Genomic DNA, 13,691 nt, shown 5'->3' on the forward strand with positions numbered 1-13,691 from the left:
TGTTTTATTTTCAAGTGTTTCCATTCCTTTAATTATTTATTTATTGTTAGTTAAGCAATGCTCGTCATCTTGGGTGAGAGAATGACACGAGGAGTAAGCAAATGAAGACATATTATTGAACTCGGAAATCATTACATCAAATAATGAAACGTCCATTAGGACTTGACTGCTGATTATCCTAGGAGTAGGTTTTGAAACTAGAAAGGATAGAAGGAGACGCAACTATAGAAGTTTTAGAAGACTCGGCTATAGAAGACTTGAATTCAGACTCAGACGATTCAGACTCATCAAACATTGGTCCTTGTCCTGTGAGGTTCAAGGCTTTATTATGTTTATCACCTTCAAGAGGTAAATCCTTGTCAGAAAAGGTGATCAAGTTGATGGGACTAGGAAGATGACTGGTAAGGAATTTAGCTAAACCTTCAGGTGAGGTTTCTGAATCTATCCCTACTTTAGCTAAGGCATCCATTACTGCGAGCCTATGCTCATGGGATGTACGTAGCTAGGAGTTTCCATACGTTCATTTCTACCTTAGTCTTTTTCAATTATTTGACAAAATCGTTGTCTTCTATAATTGGGATGGGGACTTGTTGAGTGGTATGAATTGGTTGATTCGTAATGGGAGGTTTCATTCTCCCTGATCTTGTGAGGAAGTAGAGGTATCTTCTTCATCCCAAATATCATCGACCGGATAAATTGAGGAGAGTGGAGTTTCTTCTATATCTTTGAGGTAAACATCCTCATCATCACTTTCCCATACTCCGTTGATGCTAACATCCTTTTCTGGTCGAATTTGAACCAACTTTTTACTGTCAATTAATCCTTGGACTAAGTCCTTAAATTTAAAACAGTGTTCTATGGTATGTCCTCCTGATTGATGGTATGGACAGTAAAATCTATCTATCATTTTCAGCGATTCAAATGGTCTTGGCTCGTGAGGTTTGATCTTCCCATTCTCGAAGAGCATTTTGAACATGTTCGCATAAGAAGTCCCAATGGGTGTGTATGCCTTGTTTCTCTTTTTGGGCATTTCGACTACTTGGAGAGAAAAAGGTTTTCTTTCAGTAGTCTTATCAATGCATCTTTTCTCCATTTCTTTTGCTTCTTGGAGGGAATGTTGCGTTAGAGTCATCACCGCCCTCATCATGTTTATGAGAACCCATATATCTTCTTTAGACGCTAGTTCTTCATTTAGAGGAAAATCGCTCATGGCGTTGAAGAAGGTTTCCTCCCCTTCTTCACTAGCATGAGTTTCTTCGATTGGTTTGATGAGGAGTGATGGGTCAACATGACCTTCCTCGTCAGAAATTGCCAAGAAGTCTGAAAGTGGAGCACTATTGATACTTGGCTTCTTGCTTACAGGAGGCAATGGAAGTTTATTGCTATCGATTAGATCTTGAATAGCTTCTTTCAACTTCCAACAGTTCTCAGTGAGATGGCCCCTGCCTTGGTGATACTTGCAATGTGCGTTGGGGTTCCAACTAGCCGTCCTCTTTTCGACTGGTGGATCTCCAAATGGTCCAATAGGAGTTATGAGACCTTTAGCATGAAGACGATCAAATGCTGTGTCATAACTCATGCCAATAGGTGTGAAGTTTCTCCTAAATGGCTTCTTTTATCCTTGATTGTTCATGGCTAGACCTCGTTCGGGTTAACGGCGCCAACATTGTTTGAGTGGGTAGTTTTGGAAGAAGAGGGATTATCGTTCTTCTTTCCTTTCCAGCCACTGTTGGAGTTGTTAGCAACTTTTTATTTTGCCAGGTTATTTTCGATATCAATTCCTATGTCATAGACAGCCTTGAAAGTACTCAAATTTCTTTGTTATTTGAGATGTTTTGAGTACTTTTCTTGGAGGTTCTTGATGAACAACCTCATAGATTCCTTTTCGGTAGGAACTTCAACCATTTTAGCAGAAGTCTCCCTCCATTAATAATAATAACATTAATAATAGTATTAATAATAATAGTAATAATAATAATAATAATAATAATAACAACAACAACATTGATAATAATAATAATAGTAATAATAATAATAATAATAGTAATAATAATAATAATAATAATATTAATATTAATATTAATATTAGTAATAATAATAATAATAACAACAACATTAATAATAATAACATTAATAATAGTATTAATAATAATGTTGAAATCTGCTCTACTCGGCTCTGCTCTGCTATCCTGAAATCTGCTCTACTCTGCTCTGCTGACCCCTGTTCTGCTCTGCCCAGAAGCTCAAAAGAACAGGGCCTTAGTCAAGCTAGCCATGTTTTGCCTTAGTTCATTAACTTCTTCTTGGGTCGCCATTTTCTTCTTAGCTTTTCTTCTTTGTCGAAATGATTTATCAAAAAGTGAGACTTGGATGAAAGTGTTGTATTTGATTAGTCGCCCTTATTTTCTTGACCAAGCGCTGTAAATATTAAACCATTTTTTACTTAATGACTGACTCAAATTGACTTTAACTTTATTGGTTCTTTTTTTTAAAAAAAAAAAAAAAAAAAAAAAAAAAAAAAAAAAAAAAGCAAAAATAGGGTGCATATTTTGGGAATCGAGTATAGGGTTCAAACAACATGATTATGTTGGGAGGATTAATATCCGACTTACCCCCCTAAAAAATGACGGAAAACACGCGCACAAAAGACTCTCTAGACATGGTCATGGTGAAACACTTATACAAAGTGTGTGCTTAAAAAAGTGAGTGAGAGTGGCATGCTTTGACAATTGTTTAAGACCAAGGGACTATGTGCCTAGACTCAATTTAGGACTAAATATGGTTTTAGCTATTAATAAACTGATTAATTAGACTCAACGTGAGGACTCAGGCAGAAAACTAAACCACTGCAGAGGCAATGGGACCATCGCAACACGCCAGAGCCATCACGATGCGATATTGCTATCGCATCGCGATGGACACTTGCGTGTCGCGCCACAGGTCAAACCTTCGCGTCATTACTAAAACGTCAGTCTAGGCCTGTTTTCAGCGTTTTACCTTAAAAGGACAAGCCTATAGTCGTACTAAGTCAGGTTTAGTCAATTTACTAGACTTTAATTATCCATATTAATTAATTAATTAAGCAAAGTCCTTTAGTCATTAATTAGTTTATTTAGACTTTCACAAGTCAAACAAACGGTTAATGTAAACACACATAGATTATGCACAAGCAAAAATGCACAAATAGTCAAATAAGCACAATATGATGCAATGAGTTTGCAACCTAACCATGGCTCTAGTTCTCTAAAGTTCAAGGAATAGGCTATTCAAAAGAGGATCCATAGTTATGAGTCCGAATGCATCGCGCGGAAGCCTTACCTTTGGAAGGGTTGGCGCGTATGGATGGGACCCCGCAAGTTAAACTTGCTTCCATGGTTTGTTAAATCCACAAACTCGGATGTACCCTTCGTTGCAATGAGCGTTCGATTGGGTAGATGGAGCGTGAATTCCCAGAGGGTTATAGCCATATGTACAACACATATGGGTTCAGAAAAGAGGAAAAAACTCAATCAGGAAGTAAACTCGAGCAAACAGTACTAGAACCGGTCAAAGTAAGAAGGCAGACTTCTGGCTCGGTATTGGAAGAACATGGCGCGAGACAACAGGGACCATCGCGAGGAGATGGCCCTGTCGCGTCGCGATATTGCTATCGCATCGCGCTGCGATGGGCACTATTTTCTCAGCGCTAGTTCCTACATGCCTCAGTAGCTTTCTGTGTTCTTAGAATTTTCCAGTTTTCGCATCGTTTTTTCGATTCTAGATGTGAAAGATATTTTCCAAATTTCCTACATGTAAAAAGCCTATGTTTTTTACGCATTACGGATGGTTTATCCAATGCAGACCTTTTTATGCTTATGCCACAATGTTAATCAAAATTACGCACGTGAATACTTAGAACTTTCGAGTCCCATCCACTCATTCTAAATTATTGCCAAAATAAATTTCAAGAATTAAAATAGAAATCCTCCCCAGTGGAGTCGCCAAAAACTGTAGGGAATAATTTTAAGCATCCCACACTTTAGCCCCACTATGATCATACACTTAAGTATGGTGGCATCCAAAGGGAAGGAAGCTAGAGCAAAAGAGTCGCCAACAAGTTTTAAGAACTTGTAAACCGTTCACATGGTGAAGGTTACACCCCTTCACGATCCATGAGATCGCTTCAAGCTTTTTCTGTCCGTGAGGATCCCACCAGAGCGCTAACTCCATAGTGGTCCTGAACCATGACTGGATATTCGAGGATGAAGGTACAAAACCAACCTAAAAAAGATTGAACCTGCCCTAAATAGGCCTCTACTATATTCTTCTCATATTCATGTGCGTTTTCTAACTAACATACAATCAATATATTAATCCTAAACCTGCTTAATCTATGTTGGTTGATTATTAATGCACAAATAAAACCATTATTGGCGACCACTTTAATTATAATCAAATTAGCCTAAATAAAATTATTAATTATCTTCTTAAGCATGATTTCAAATACAAATTCCCTTTAAACCTGCAAGAGAGGGTGTGATCAAACAATAACAATAATATCAAGCAACATATTAATAAATAACAACAATCATCATCATCATAATAATAATCTCATCAAAGCATAAAATAATTAGCAAGATCCTAGGCATGATACTAACAAGCTTAATAACAAATCCTAGCATGTCACTAAACAATAAAGATTAAAGTTTTATTCCTAAACATGATACTAACATGATAGAAGAAATAGGAAACAACCTAAACATGATACTAGAAAGCAATAAATAACATCCTAACATGATACTAGGAATTAAAACATTTAAACATGCTTTCTAAAGAAATAAAGCAATTGAATTACTCACTTTGTTGCCTCATATCTCAAAACAATACACACGTTAGTAACTTCAAGGAAATATTAAATCAAACAATTAATTTAAATAATTGAAATAGGGATTTGGGACCAAACCCTCAGAAATTATCAACCTTTCACGTCTAGGGCGAAGGCAACTTCGAGCTTGGTTAGGTGCGTCTAAGACTCGTGAATGCGGTATTGTGTTTGAAAAAGACTAGGCTTAGAAATCAAGAAAGAAAAAGAAAGAACAAGCTTCTAGCTTAAAGAGAGATAGAATTAGGTGATTGTTGATGATTGTTGGTGAATGAAAACGGGGAGATACGACCCTATTTATAGAGAAAAACATCCGGAACGATAGAAAAGAGTTTGAAATTGACTCGGAGTGAAACTGCTCCTATCGCGATGCAACAGAGCTATCGCGACACCATAGGCCTATCACGATGTGATAAACTCCTTGCAGCGCAATGGCACAGATATGACAAAAAAGCTGTACGGAGTCCTTTTCCCCGATATAATTAGGTAATTAGACTCCGTAATTATCATAATTAAAATCAGTTTTATCATTAAAACACTTGTTTCATTCCAAATGAAATTCATCATCTTTTCTAATAAAATAAAAGTATAATTATTAATCCTAATTCCACTAGAACTTCAAAGAACCTTCTAGATTACTCTAGAAGATTAAAGTAATTCCTAATGACTTAGGAATGATAATTAATGGGCCCTCCACTTGATCATTGGGCCATACATAAAATCATTTTGGCCCAGTTTAGTATTTTGACCATAACTTCCTCATTATTCATCGGAATTAGGCTTATAATATATCGTTGGAAAGCTCTTTTCGAGCCCCATCCAACTACACTATTATTAGACCCATATCATTAACCAAACTAAATGGGACTGGACATCTTTCATAAATAAGGTACTAAAAGAAATATTTTCGAAAACAGAAAGAAGTATTTTTATTAAAAACAAGTGCATCACGAGACTCTTTCGCATTTCACCTCGTTCAATAATTAATGACGTGAAAGATATTCATCATTGGGTTTGTTTTTGGGGAGACACAATCAGGTGTCTACACTTATCAAAACTTGTTTTATGAGAAATTTGTTGAGTCAAACGAAGAAGGTTTAAGGTCCTGTGATGTTCTGTTCACTTTATTTTCGATTATTTTAGAAAAAGTAATACTGATAAGTTGTACAATATAAGATCTGATAAGGATTACCTAATGTCAAATTTACAACTAAAATAAACTACAATAAGGACTAATAAATCCAAATTAATTTTGATAAGACAAGATTATATAAGTAAAAACCAGGTCATTAGAGTTCACCTTATATGTACACTTCCTATATCAAACTACGTAGAAAATTAAAAAAACGTAAAGGCAACCATATTAAAGAATGTATATTAAACACAAAATTAATTATAATTAAGATTTCACTACTTGATTATGTTTAAGGAAAGTGGTAATAATAGACTCTTATAATCTTATGAGGTGGGATTAGATACACCCTTCGTTATTGTAGTTGTAATTGTAACCATCACAAGGAGTATTTTGTAAGACACTTTTATAGATTGCAATGATAAACTAAATCAGTAAATTTTGACAAGAACAATATTTAACTAAGAGAAGATATATGAAATATTCTTCTAATCATTTAACAAAAAGAGTCATTATCATTTTAGTCCCACCATATTTGTAATTGAGGTGGTTATGAATACGGCACATGAAAATCAAAGCAATACTCAACCTTATTCTCAGCCATATAAGACCAATTATTTTCCCTATCAAAAAGAAATCAATTGTTTTCATCTACATAGGTCACTTGTTTTTTTTCCTTTTAATAAATGCTTCAACCATATTCAATGAATAAGATATTCAAGAAAAAATCTAAACATTTTGTGGAACGTAAAGTATGTTAAGATATTAATTTTGTATTGTTTCATATAAATTCACATTTTACCTAGCCAATTATTCATGTCAACATAATCAATCAATTTGAGTTTTTATTTTTTTATTTTTTTTCATTTTTTATCTCATAATTAATATGAGTATGTATAAAAAGAAATCATCAAGTGAATCAAAAACTTATGTTAAATTAATACTATCAAAAAAATAGTTTCACAAACATAAAAGTCAAAGTGATGAAAGTATGAAACTATTACGAAATAAAAGAACGATTATAAATTATATATCTGCATTTTATTATAAGGTACCGACACGATGGGATAGAAAAAACGAAAGAAGAAAAGGGTTAGAAGCAAGTAGTGATATTGTGATGGTGTAAGATTTAGAATTTAGAAGTATGTGACATTGTGATGGTGTAAGATTGAATTTTTGCCTTGTAAAGACCAACAAGCTCTAACCAGCCAATTTGTTCATAAATGCACAAATACCCTTTACTAGATAAAACCAAAAAACACCTAAAACAGTATATTGTATTTTTCTATTAATTTTAAAAAATTTACAAAAATAATTATAAAAAAATGAGGTTTTTTTGCCAAAATTTCATAGACTTTTCCACTTGGAGAATTGACCCAAAAATGCAAAAGAATCCAAATGTTGTTCTTCATAGTTGTTGACCTAACGTAGAAGCTTCCAAAACTCAATGTGGGCCGCACGTTACTATGGTTAAAAGAGTGCCTCCACAACAAGACATTAGATCACTTCCCCCATTAATATTAATAATATTATTAAATAAAATTAAAATTAATTAATTAATTACAATGAAGAATTTATTAGAGAAGAGAGAATAAAAAAATAAAAATAAATAGAGGTGGCACATGATTAGCCACCTCTCATATAAGGACAAGGTACACGTCCATATTTGTGAGCACTACTAAAAGCTTTTGTAATCATTTAATGATATTTATTTTTTCTCATTGCTTTTTCCCTTGGTTTTATGTCTTTATTTGTTTGGTGTGAACATTTTTAGTTGTTTGTCCACTTCATATAAGTTAGAATTTAATTATACTCGTTCGTTCCTGACAATTTCCATTATACATCCATCTATTTACTCTAGTTCTCGGATAATTGCAACACTTTGATTTTGACATTATTCATATATTTAAGATAATTAAAATTATTTATGAATATATACAAATTAAATGATACAGTATCATTATTAATCACACACTTATTTACACTATTTTTAAATACTTATAATACTTGCTTATGTTGTCTGTTTTAATACATTTTGTATAGGTATTGACTATGAAGTGCGGTAAGCCGTACTAAACAATCCGTGCCATCAAGTATATATAATATGCAATATTTGATATAGAATATATAGTATTTGATAGATGATATGTACAACTTGTTGGAGGATATGTGTTAGTTGATAAAGGATACGTACAATTTATTATAGGACATATATATTGTTTGTTATAAGATATGTAGTATTTGATAGAGGATGTGTACAATTTATCTTTGATAGAGGATATATTAGTTTGTTAGAGGATATGTAGTATTTGGTGAAGGATATGTGTTAGTTGATAGAGGATACGTACAATTTATTAAAGGATATGTAGTATTTGATGGAGGATATGTAGTATTTGATAGAGGATATATACAACTTGTTGGAGGATATGTGCTATTTAATAGAGGATACGTAAAGTTTGTTGGAGGATATATATTATTTGATAGAGGATATATACAATATGTTGGCTTACCTGTTGCTTTTGTTCATTTGTTGGCTGATATGTTCAATCTGTTACTCCCTCCGTTTCCATTTCTCCATGCGCGGAGTTTTAGGAGAAATTGGAGAAATTAATAAAATATGGAGGTAGTGGGGTTGATAGAAGAATAAAAAATTGTAAAAAACTAAAAGTAGTAGAGAGAATTGAAGGACATAGAATATGGAATTGATATTGTTGGGTCCACTTGGTGAGAGAAATTAATTAAATATTGTAAAAGATTTCCAAATAAGGAAATGGAGCAAGTATTTAAAAACGGTAGAAAAAAGAAAGTGGAGCAAGTATTTAAAAACGGAGGGAGTAGTTGAAATCTATCTTTTGTTGGCTGGTATGTTCCTTTTGTTGGCTGATATGCTTTAATTGTCAACTGATATGTTCCTTTTGTTGGTTGATATACATAATATCACATCCTGTTATAGAGGATATCATCCAACTTATTATAGATAATATAATTTAGACAATAGAATTTATTTTATAAAAATAATTAAAAGGTCAACAATGGCGGAACCACCATTGAAGGTCCCGTAGTAAACTCATGAGTATAACATAACATGCTCATTTCTCAACCAAAATGCATACATTTGTCATCAAAACGCTCACAATTCAACATACAATCACATAGGACAATCAATTTCAACAATTATACATCACACAGAAAAGTCCCAAATTGATTTTTTAGGCATTTTTCGAAATATCCGAAAATCTCAAACAATTATCAAGCCAATTCAAGCATAAATCATGGATAAATATAATCAACAATCAACGAGTTTCTCACCATCGCCACCACCAATAACAACGCCGCCAATAGGAGCGACCATTGGTATAAAGCAAAAACCCGCTAGTCGAACTAAGAGCATCATCACTTGTGGTATAATTATACCACGGTGTAAAAACTCATCAAAAACATGCAATTTTTTACTACATTGGTGGTATAAAACTATACTATTTGATGGTATATACCATCCCATGGTAAACAATTGCTTTGGTCCCCGTGAAACATGAACCAACCAGGTCACGCCATTGTGGCCTGGTTATCATGTATCCTTTTTTTTTTTGTTCAATTGCATTTTAAGAAAAAATTGTAAAGTAAAAAATTATGTAAAAATTATCATTGTTCATAATTTTTCAAGACCTACACATAGACACCCATATTGATATAGTTTTATATATTTTTTCGAATTCACTTTTTATTACATAAATTGCTTATTTTATTTAATTAACTTTACAAACATTAATTAGTTATTTCCAATAATAAAAGGAAATATAATTATAATAAAATTAAGTGTATTATTAATACAAATAGGGGAGAGAGAGTGTGGTGGTAAAAAAATTTTATACCATGAGTGGGATGATTTTTGGAGAAAGTATATTGTATTGTGGTATAGATAATGTGGAGGAGTGAGAAAGTGATAGAGAGAGAGGGATGGTATAAATTTTCATACCATGAGTGATGATGGTCTAACAAAACATTTGGTTAGGAATGACGCAATAGTTTGTGTTAATTTATTATACTCTCTCCATTTGCACATTAAGTTATTCATTTTTATTTAGTACCCACAAACTTTTGGTAAAACTATTTGCAAATTCTCAAGTGTTGTAGGCTTGTAGCTATACAGGATATGAGGGAGTAATCAGTAATGTGTGTTCCATAATATCATTTTTTTTTTCTTACATAAATTTTACTAATATAAGGTTTACAAATCTTAGTGATTAGATTGTACACAATGATATGTTTGCTAGTCAAATCACTATTATTTTTTTTATAAAATTAATTTATTAATATAAAGTCATAAATTTCACAAATGCGTAACATACTGAATAAAACAATAATTTCCTTCATAAAAATTATGAATGTCGAGTAGATCTTACACTGTGGAGCATCTCATGTTTATAGTGTTGTTGATGTTTTTCTTCTAATTCTTCTTATTGCATTAGAAAAAATGATAACTTTTGGGACCCCGTATAGTTTTACAATAACAAAACAATTTAATAGCAATCCATCAAACCTAGATCCTGAATTTAAAATTAGAAAAGTCTCCCACATAAAGAAGAGACAAACAATGTCTTTCGAAAGAGATTGAAAAACCTTGTTTTTCAAAGGAGATTAAAAAATCTTGTCTTTCGAGATAGAAAAATTCATTTAGGGAACATTATTATAAACCATAGCAACCAGCAGAAAGCCAAAAAGAATCTACGAAAAATAAAGATTGGGGCAAACCAATGAATTAAAGCCCTTCAAAAAGTAACGAAGGTTAGGGTTAAGTTGAGAATAGATGAGTTTTTTTTTTTTTTTTTTTTTTGATAAGGTTAGAGTCTTTTTTTGAAATTCACCTAACCACTATTGTAACTATATTATATAGATGCATTTTACATCACTTAAATTATCAAGAAATTATGTTCAAAAAGATGAAAAATTACTATGATCTCTAATTGCCAATTTCATTTGAAATTTTAATTACTTCAAACTTTTGTAACTACTAAATTAAAGTACTAATACGAAGTATAGTGTATACCACAAAGTTACTAAAAATAGGATACAAATTATCGAAATAAAATTATAATTGTATGTGATTATTATTTTCAAACAAGCATACGTAGTAGTTGCACTACCAATTTTGCCAAAAACCTTTGTAATCATTTTTAATTTTTAAAATTTTCTATAGCTCTCCTTTGGCTTGATATCAATTGTGTTTGGTGTGAAAATTTCTAATTCTTTGTCCGCTACATACAAGTTAGAAAAAATATTTATACTAAAAATACTTAGAAAAAAAAATATGGTAGAATTTGTCGAAAATCTAATAGGGGTGATGTGGAAGGAAAAAAAAAAGCTAGAAAAAGAAAAAAAAAAAAAAAAAAAGAAGCAATAAAAGATACGTAAAAGGGTGGGTACACAGTCCCTTTTCCGTGAAAATTTTGAAGTGCGAGAAAGACCGACCATTTAATTAAAACGCAAACACCCCATTCGAATTCATCATCATATACCAAGTTCATTTCCTCGTCATATGTAAGACAAATTCCAAACAGTGCCTTGTCCTCTCTTTTGTCCTTTTCACTACTTTCTTTTTCTTTTATTTTTACTTATTATTGTTATTAATCACAAATTTTCACATGTCACTGATCAAAAGGTGTGACCGAAGTCACTGGTCAGAAGTTACTCGATCATCGGGGTTACCCAATCAGTGTTTTGATATGTGTCAGCACATTATATAGTGAGGCCGGGGTTATTCGGTCAGGTGTTAATCGATCCGTCTAAGAATATTCGCTCATATATTACTCATCAGTCAGTCAAGGATTACCCAGTTGGAGTTTTGATGTGTGTTAACTTACTGCACAAGAATTTTCTATTTTTATTTTTCAACTACAGATAAATGTAACATTTCATTTTTAAAATTTACTACTTGTATAATACTACCTCCGTCAACAGTTATTTGCAACATTTACCAAAAAGGGGTGCTACTTATTATTTGCAACAAAATTATTACTTTCCTAATGTAGTAACTTTTTTATAATAAAATGACCAAAATACCCTCATTTAAAAATTATTAACCCATAATACTACACATAATTACAAATTATTATAACTCTAATCTAATGTAATTAACTAAAAATTTTCCCTAAAAAATATCTGATTCATCCATCTCCCCACCATCTCTCTCCTCCATCATTTCTCATCTCCTTCTTCATTTCTCATCCATCATTTCTATTTTAGATTATCTTTCTCATCTCTCTTTTGGTTTGTGGGTGGTTGTTGGTGGTTTGTGAGGGTGATTTGTAAGTAAATTCGGTAGATCTGGAATTTTTTCGTGGGTGTTGGTCGTTTGTGGGTGTTGGTGGTTCGTGGGTGGTTATTTCGTGGGTGTTGGTGGTTCATGGATGGCTATTTCGTGGGTGTTATTGTTTTTCCGGTGGCTAATTCGTGGGTGGGTTTGGTTTTTGGGTTTTAGATCTAGTGGTTTTTGGGTGGTTTTCGTGGTTCAAAGGTGGATTTCGGTGGTTTGTGGATGGTTTCGATGATTTGTGGATGGCGTGGGTGGTGGTTCGTGGGTTTTGGGTGGCATAGGTGGTGGTTCTAGGTGGCGTGTGGTGGTGGTTCTGGGCAGCCATAGTTTAATTGTAATTGCTTTTTTTTAATTGATTAGTAGTTAAATATATATCTATAACTTTCAATAATCATGTTTAAGAAGTTTTGCCTAAGAGTCCGCGCATACCCCCTTTGTTGCAAGTAATTGTTAACGGAGGTAGTATTATGTGAAACATTTACTAAAAATGGATGCTACAAATTACTCATAATGTACAACAACTGTTTTCTTTCATTTTTAAGTTATCACTAGCTTTCGAGCCTGTTCTACGCACGAGCTTTGCATAAGTTTTTATTTATTTACTAGTATAGCACCCGTGCGATGCACGGCTTAAAAATCTTTTATATTCATTTCACAAAATTTCAAAATAAAATGATTTAATGAGTAATAATGAATTTACTTATAAATATGTCTTAATCATATATTTTTAACCCACAAAATAATGATATACGAAGTACTACTTGAAAACAACTTTTTTTTTTATATTCTTAAATTGTATGGAAAGATTTGAAAAATAATTCAACTCAATAAACTAACAATCAATACCCACATTAAGTCATATTTTTTCCCTCATTTCTACTTGCGCCACTGACCACCTCATTTTTAAACAGGGGGATTGTTCTGTGTGGCTGGTCACATCTTGTGGCCGGGGTTACTCGAGTTCCTCCGTCAGAGGTTACTTCTGTCTAAGTAACCCCTTGAATAACCTCTGACCAAGTAACTCGTAACCCCTAACCGAGTAAATCGTAACCCCTGACTGAACCCCTCGAGTAAATCCCTGATCGAGTAACTCGAGTAATCCCCTATCGAGTAACCGCTGATCGAGTAACCCCTCAAGTAAACCCCTGGCCGAGTAACTCGAGTAATCCCTTATCGAGTAACCCCTCGAGTAACCCATGACCGATTAACCCTTAACCGAACCTCTCAAGTAACCCATGACCGAGTAACTCCTAACAGATCCCCTCAAGTAACCCCTAAATTAAATCCTGACAGAGTAACTCGAGTAACCCATGATTGAATAACCCCTCGAGTAAAACCTGAGCGAGTAACCCCTTTAATAACCCATGACCGAGTAAGTAACCACT

The sequence above is a fragment of the Chenopodium album genome, chromosome 12 (genome assembly GCF_948465745.1).
Source record: "Chenopodium album chromosome 12, dcCheAlbu1.1, whole genome shotgun sequence".
NCBI classification, from domain to species: domain Eukaryota; kingdom Viridiplantae; phylum Streptophyta; class Magnoliopsida; order Caryophyllales; family Amaranthaceae; genus Chenopodium; species Chenopodium album.